We start from the raw sequence: 9,091 nt of genomic DNA on the forward strand, positions 1-9,091 counted from the left end.
AATATATATATATATATATATATATATATATATATATATATATATATATATATATATATATATATATATATATATATATATATATATATATATATATTCTCTCTCTCTCTCTCTCTCTCTCTCTCTCTCTCTCTCTCTCTCTCTCTCTCTCTGTGTCTGTCTGTCTCTCTGTCTCTCTTCTTCCTCTTGCTCCTCCTTTGGAACGCTGACATGTGTGTTGGAGTAATGCCACTGAACATGATAGTTGTGTACAGGATAGCGAGCTGAGTGGACAAGTTGAATACAAAAGGTCTGTATGTATGGAATGATGGAGAAAGTAGAGGATGGGTTACTAGAATAAAGGTGACCACTTTCATGAGATGTGTAAAGAAGTACACCATCCCAAGCTCTAACATGGCATGATCTGGAAGGGGAAGTGGTCCATGCAAGGAATATTCACGATTTTCCAGAAAAAAAAAATGGAAAAAAGTAGTTAATGAGACAGATCAGCACGAACTTAACTCCTTTCCCGAATGTTACAACTAGGTAAATATACAAATTGATAAACACACACACACACACACACACACACACACACACACACACACACACACACACACACACACACACACACACACACACACACAGCTCTCAAAAATCATTGGAATTTTTGTATAGAATTCGCCATAATTTAACTGAGGAAGCTAAAATGAGTGTATATTATACTCTTTTTTATCCACATATTACATATTATGTCTCGTTATGGGCGAGTACTTGGCCCTCATTCTTGAATAAATTGACCATTTAACAAAATAAATTCTTCCGATGTATTTTCCATAAAAAGAAATTTGATTCAACAGATGAAATATACCAATCTAGAAAAATTCTTAAAGTATCTTCTATACACAAATACTTCACATTATTATTGATTTTTAAAACAATTGGTCCTAATTCAGTGTTTAAACTTAGAGAGCATCCCTGTAACACTAGGAGTAATAATGTAGATTTATGCTTACCTGTATTCAGAACTAAACTATTCAAAAATAGTGTTATTTCTTTTGGTACAGAAATATTCAATAGGATATAAAAGTCCTGCTCAGAGGATGTAATTTAATTAGATTTAAAAAGGAAATAAAAAGTTATCTGTTACATATGCAAAACTAGATACACCATATATTATTTCATGAATTTGGGAAGATAATGTTTTTCACTGCAATTTATGTTATGATGGATGAGCTCCTGCTGTATTCTTACTTATATTTTATGTCCTGTCAAGTTTACGATCTACCTTGATTAACTAGGTTTTCTTATGTTTGTTCAGCCTGCCACAATTTGTTTAAATTAGTTCTTAAAATCTGTCTGTCCTAGGAGTTATAACTCGACAGACAGTGCCAAGCTGTATATTTGTTATGTATTCACATGTTTATAAATGTAAATTATGGCAATAAATTTACTTTACTTTACTTTACTTTTACACATACACACACACACACACACACACACACACACACACACACACACACACACACACCGCGTAGTGTAGTGGTTAGCGCGCTCGACTCACAATCGAGAGGGCCATGTTCGAGTTCCGGGATGCGGCGAGGCAAATGGGCAAGCCTCTTAATGTGTAGCCCCTGTTCACCTATCAATAAATAGGTACGGGATGTAACTCGAGGGGTTGTGGCCTCGCTTTCCCGGTGTGTGGAGTGTGTGATGTGGTCTCAGTCCTACCCGAAGATCGGTCTATGAGCTCTGAGTTCGCTCCGTAATGAGGAAGACTGGCTGGGCGACCAGCAGACGACCGAGGTGAGGTGAATTACACACACACACACACACACACACACACACACACACACACACACACACACACACACACACACACACATACACATACGCATACACACACACAAACACACACACACACACACACACACACACACACACACACACACACACACACACACACACACACACACACACACACACACACATACACACACACACACACACACACCTACTTTGTGGAAGCAATTTGATGCAACTCTCATTACTGGTAATCAAATGATCTGGTAGTGGTGGAGGTGTAGCTGGAGGTTGTTGAGGTGGTGTGTGTGTGTGTGTGTGTGTGTGTGTGTGTGTGTGTGTGTGTGTGTGTGTGTGTGTATTTGATCTAAACTAATGAAGGCGTATCCATAACAATTGGCGCAGATCAATGACTGTCAAACATCCACTCCACTGCAAAATGATGACTAAGATAATGTGAATCGTATCATCATCATAACAACTACCACAATAACAACAGCCACCACCACCACCAGCACCACCACCACCACCACCACCATCACCACCGCCACCAATATTACCACCACCATCACCACTAATATGACCAGCACCACCACCACCATCATCACCACCTTGAATACCAGGAAGCACATGAATCAGTGTATTCCTATCACATAGCAACAAAGGTTTTACTACTCTAACACTGCGCCGTTTGATGAAGAAATACTGTTGAAGTCGCCAATGGTAGTTTTATCTTGTAAACGTTTCACCGATTATCTTTTAAATATTCTATAAAGGAAGTCAATAGAGATGATTCGTAATGGACTAACGGTTCGCCATCAGTGCTGCGCGAATAGGACGAGGAGAGAGACTCACCCCGGGTTGCAAGCACACTGCCGCTCGCTTGTGACACAGGACACTTCAAAAGGCCGATAATACGAGTCGTGATTATTGCCCTTAATGTAGAAACGAGAAGTATTATCATCAGCAGACATCCTGAACAGCATCCTTGCATCAGTTCCGTAGCAGAGTGCACCAGGCGCCAGGACAGCCATGAAGGAAACAAGAATGTTGCTGTTCCTAACACAGGTCTTGCGCGCGATGGGATTGTTTCCCTACTGCCTCTCTCATCAGCCTGCAGCCGCCACCTCCAGCTGGGGACTTCTTGTTTACTGTGTCGGCCTATCAGTAATACTGTGGACTCTAATCGTTGTGACGTTTACATTAGACATAACATTACTACTGTCACTTTACCAGGGAACGTTACATGTAGCTACCATTTTATCCCAAGTTAATTTTTTAGTGCAAAAGTTCCCCGTCCCACTCTATTTCCTCCTATGCAGCCGTAAAATCGCGAAAGCCTTAGCTTCCTTACTGAAGTTTCATAGTGAACAACTCTGTCCTTTCGCAACAAAAAATCTAGACAAACGTGTTGTTTTTCATCTTCTCTATCTTCTTTTCTCCACTGCCGTTAACGTAGTTCTTTCAAAAAATGAAAATTCTGATGGTAGTTGGCTCACAATCTTAACCAGTATCATGAATGCATCGTATTACTTATTACTAATTTACATCTTCCCAGTTTTCCACAACGCATTATTCAAACTCCTTTCCATCATGCTGGCCGCCGCCTTCACTCCTTTGGAACAGCTTTATGGCACGCATATTCATGAATCCGTCTTTGAGAACCTTCGGCTAAATCCAACACCCGTGGAGGTGTTGTCTGGGGCTGACCACCGAGCACAAGGTGAACAGCCGCGTCACAAAAACCTCACCGGTGAAATGAGCACCACAAGAAAAGAGTCAAATCTATCAAAAGAATATTGTGGAAATTCATTCAAACTTTCTCATACTGCACTGGGAACCTCGAAACTTGTCGCACCCCAGCAGGAGGCAGACGCCTTCCTCTTTGCAAGACACAGCGTCGTGGTCATAGAGCACCTGGAGCGAATCACCACAAGCATCCTAGCTCCGGTTGTCTGTGTGCAGATTTTAGGAGTGTGCGTACACAATGTCGCCTTCATGTTTTTTGTGAATTCTGATGATATGTTGAAAATCGTGAAATTCTCGATGTCTTTGTGTGACGGTGTGATACAGGCCTATATTTTGATGGATGCCCCGACAAGCTACAGGAAAAAGGTTAGTGAGGCCTCTCGTAAGTTACATAAGAATATGATAATATAAGAGAATTACGATCTAAGTAACCGTGAAGTGTAGGAGTGGTGCTCGTAGCCTTCCCCTTCTGTCAAAATTGTAGCTGATGAAGTGTTGGGCTGACAAAAAAGTTTCTTGAGTATGATATGAAAATGTTTTCTTCCCGATTTTCAAAGCTTCTCCTAATCAAATTTTAAGTTTAAAGATCAAATAATTATACATTGCTATTCTCTTTTCTTAATCGTAGAGATGAACCTTACTTGTACAGATGAATCGCGCAGGTTTTCGTTGATATGATTATCTTATAGTCTCTGAGTTTGGTTGAGTTTCGTAATGCCTGCTGACGTTCTTCATATATCGCAAAACGAACCAATCGCGGTGTGTGGCAGGCGATCGGTTCTCAGGTTGACCTCGGCGCCCATGCACTCTGTATGCTCAATCCAGTTCAACGGTTCTGAACACCAGGGAAGCAGTCGTTATAAGATAACTTCAGTTTCTTTCTTTGTCTTGTTCGGTGATTCGTTGAGTTAGTGCGACAACTATAAGTATTTGCTTAATGTTCTGTTTTATTTAATCGTAGTATAATTCGGATTTAAAGAAGGAAGAAAGTCTTTTTTTTTTTTACAGAAAAATCTTGATTAACTTATCTCCAGCAACCTTCCAATCACCCTTTCCTTTTTTCTCCCTCACACTGACCACTGTCCCACCGTAATTTGCACTGCAAATTTAATGTTCCCTCTGTTCTTAGACCACCTCAGAGTCAATGGTGCACGTTAGATGCTATGACGTTTCCGACTATTTTCCCTTTTCTTAATGGCTATTGTTCAGAAAAGACCTCTTCTGTCGTGGTGTGGGGCTTTTTGTAGACTTTTGATTACTACTATGGATTCACATCAAGGTTTAATTCAGTACACGTGGGTTTCATAACACTGACTGTAGGACAATAATATCATTACTTCTATCATTGCCCATCATTACTACTATTATTACCATTACTGCTAATACTAATGCCATTCTTATCCCAGCAGTGTGATGAGATACGAGAGAAACTTCGTCGCTGGAGTCTCTATACCACTTCTCCTTCTCTCCTAGACAAGGTAAGCTGTAGAGGTGGACAGAATATTTTGTGGACTTCATATTCACAGATCTTATAATTATGCTTAGTTCTCCCTTAAGTCATGTTTATCTTAAAACTGAATTTAAGTCTAAGCTATGAAGTGATGACCGTGAAAAATGATTAAATTCAACACATTTTATGCAAGAGGAGCACAGTCCTAGATGGTGTCTGTACGGGAAAAGAAAACCGAAAAGAATGGAGGCAAAGTGTCTCGAAACATCCTCTTGATAAAGTTTGAAAGAATAAGACAGAGAGACGAGTCTTAGTCCTAAAATATTTTACAGATAATAATGCAATTTCTATTTATCTCATACATACGAGTATGTATATGTAAACGTAATATTGTTGTTTTCTTACTTTCTCATTAGTGTTATCCATTAAACATTTTGCACAACAGGTGCAGGATGAGCTGGCAGACAGCAAGATGAAGGTGGCGGACATGCTTGGACTCTTCCACCTTGGACGACACTGCATACTGCCCGTGAGTTGTGTGTGTGTGTGTGTGTGTGTGTGTGTGTGTGTGTGTGTGTGTTTATATGATAGCTACAAGTTGATTTTAGCACCGCTTACTGTCTATGATTCACTGTTCGGGTTTATGATGTTTCCTGGGATTCATTGTATCTTTTCTGGTATGTAGTTTACACATACATCTTGGAGCCTAGTTAGACCTACTCCTGCCGTTTCCTCCAACACACAGGTTAATTTTACTAAGCTGAATAAAGCTTTGAAATCGAAGGCTCTTCTGTTTTCCTCTGCTCAAGCTGGCCCCAGACACTCACTGGAACACAAGACATTTAGCAGCAACAGAAACAATGCTCTTTATAAGCATCTACAGTAAAGTTAGCAATAAAAGGAATATATTTTGCACTTTCTTCTCTGTTTAAGGACAGGAAATGTCTGCAGAACAAGCAAAGATGTCTCAGAGTGATTGGTAACCAAAGGAAAGTAAACTAGTGGCAGCTAAACTGAATATCCCATTGACCATTTTCTCCACATCCGTCCCTCCCCCCCCCACCACACACACACTCACCCACGATTCATCTTCCTCTCTGACCATTACCCCGTTGTGTGTTTCAGGTGGTGAGTCTCATAACAACCTACTTCGTGATCCTGCTGCAGTTCAAGGGTTCGGATAATATATCGTCAGCAGATGCTAGCTCAGCGGCATGCCCAGCAATGAACACCACTTGTACCTGAAGTCTTGTGTCCAGGTGTGCGTTAGTATACAGTACACAATGAAATAATTAGACGCAAGATTACGCCATGTCTCGGGAAAAAAAAGTGAAACACGTGAAGAGGCTTAAAATATTATCTGTGAAAGGGAATTTGAACCAATTTAGCAATGATATTCATGATTACTCGTAGTAACTATGATTTGTGGATAAAAGAGGGAAAAATATGAAAGACTTGAATGTCAATGCAACAAAGATAATCTGTACTATAGAAAGTTTAAGTGCATTCTATATAGGTAGAGATACCTTACGGGAAAGTATATAGCGTAGAGTTAATTTGTAGTTGTTGCTTCTTGATTTTATTTTCGACGTATGGTAGCGTATCAAATGTTGTAGTTGAATTGCAGTCTATTGCAACTTAGTGACAACCAAAATGATACCAGTTCGTAAATTAAGATATTAGAATATTTGGTCAATTTCTTGATGTGCTTGATGAAAGTAAGGAACATTATGTATGCCACATTATCATTCTTACAAAGCAAGAAATATAGACAAATAAATATATTTTGTAGTGTTTCTTCCTTCCTTCATTCATTCCTTTTCATTAATTATCTGTAAAAGTGTGCACCATATTAACGCCGCTAAAATAAGAAACAGCCAACACAAAGCCTTTACACAATTATGGCACCACTTATTCAGGAACGTCTTTACCGTGAGTGGAGTAGTGCCCCCGTACATCACGTAATAGCACCCCACCAGGGACAGTGTTGACTTAGTGAGGGCGCGGCAGACACCGCCTTCACCAGTCGATGGACGAGCTGGAGCTACTTCATTTAATTGTATAATACTAAGGTATAAAAAATATTAGTTGATAGATAAAATATAAATGGAGATGAGTGATACAACACCATCACAAGTACAACAAAAACCACAACCACAACGACGACGATGACGACGACGACGACGACAACAGTGACGATGACGACGGCATATACAACAATGATACAATGACGACGACGATGAAGATGGTGACGATGACGACAATGACGATCATGATGATATATATATATATATATATATATATATATATATATATATATATATATATATATATATATATATATATATAATTTTTTTATGTAGGGAAGAGGGCCAGGCAAGGGAAAAAAAAAAGATTAAATAAAGGCCCACTTGAGCGCTGGTTCTCTAAAAAGTGGAAGAGTGTCAGCCAAAATTAGGGAACATATGCCTCGATACCTCCCTCTTAAAAGAAGACAAGTCGTAGGAATTCGGAAATACAGATACAGGGAGAGAGTTCCAGAGCTTACCAGTGAAAGGGATGAATGATCGAGAATACTGGTTAACTCTTGCGTTAGGGAGTTGGACAGAATAGGGATGAGAGGAAGAAGAAAGCCTTGCGCAGAGAGGCCGCAGGAGGAGAGGAAGCATGCAGTTAACAAGATCAGTAGAATAGTTAGCATGAAAATAGCGATAAAGGATAGAAAGAGATACAACATTTCGGCGGTGAGAAAGAGATAGAAGACAATTAGTCAGAGGAGGGAGTTGATGAGACGAAAAGCTTTTGATTCCACCCTATCTAGTAAAACTGTGTGACTGGAACCCCCCAAACATGCGAAGAGTACTCCATACACGGGCGGATAAGGCCCTTATACAGAGTAAGCAGTTGGAGGGGCGAGAAAAACTGGCGGAGACGCCTCAGAACACCTAACTTCATAGAAGCTGTTTTAGCAAGAGATGAGATGTGAAGTTTCCAGTTAAGATTATGAGCAAAAGACAGACCGAGGATATTAATTGTGGAAAAGGGAGACAGTTGAGTGTCATTGAAGAAGAGAGGATAGTTGTCTGAAAGGTTGTGTCGAGATGATAGATGGAGGAATTGAGTTTTTGAGGCATTGAAAACTACTAGATTTTCTCTGCCCAATCAGATATCTTAGAAAGATCGAAAGTCAAGCGTTCTGTGGCGTCCCTGCGTGATCTGTTGACTTCCTGAAGGGTTGGTCGTCTCTGAAAGGATGTGAAAAGATGTAAGGTGGTATCATCAGCGTAGGAGTGGATAGGGCAATAGGTTTGGTTAAGAAGATCATTGATGAATAATAGAAAGAGAGTGGGTGTCAGGACAGAACCCTGAGGAACTCCACTATTAATAGATTTAGGCCGTCTACCACAGCAGCAATAGAACGGTCAGAAAGGAAACTTGAGATAAAGTTGCAGAGGGAAGGAGAGAAGCCGTAGGAGGGCAGTTTTGAAATCAAAGATTTATGCCAGACTCTTTCAAAAGCTTTTGATATGTCTAACGCTCCAGTAAAAGTTTCACCGAAATCTCTAAAAGAGGATGACCAAGACTCAGTAAGGAAAGCCAGAAGATCACCAGTGACGGAAGCCATACTGGCGATCAGACAGAAGATTGTGAAGTTACAGATGTTTGAGAATCTTCCTATTCAGGATAGATTCAAAAACTTTAGACAGGCAAGAGATTAAAGCTATAGGACGGTAGTTCGAGGGATTAGAACGGTCACCCTTTTAGGAACAGGCTGAACGTGGGCAAACTTCCAGCAGGAAGGAAAGGTAGAAGTAGATAGACAAAGATGGAAGAGTTTGGCCAGGCAAGGTGCAAGCACGGAAGCACAGTTTTTGAGAACAATAGGAGGGACCCCATCAGGACCATAAGCCTTCCGAGGGTTTAGGCCAGCGAGGGCATGGAAAACATCATTACGAAGAATTTTAATTGTAGACATGAAATAGTCAGAGGGAGGAGGAGAGGAGGACAAGCCCAGAATCGTCCAAGGTGGAGTTGTGAGCAAAGGTTTGAGAGAAGAGTTCAGCTTTAGAGACAGAAGAGATGGCAGTGGTGCCATCAGGATGAAATAAA

This window comes from Portunus trituberculatus, chromosome 50 (assembly GCF_017591435.1).
Source record: "Portunus trituberculatus isolate SZX2019 chromosome 50, ASM1759143v1, whole genome shotgun sequence".
Taxonomy (NCBI): domain Eukaryota; kingdom Metazoa; phylum Arthropoda; class Malacostraca; order Decapoda; family Portunidae; genus Portunus; species Portunus trituberculatus.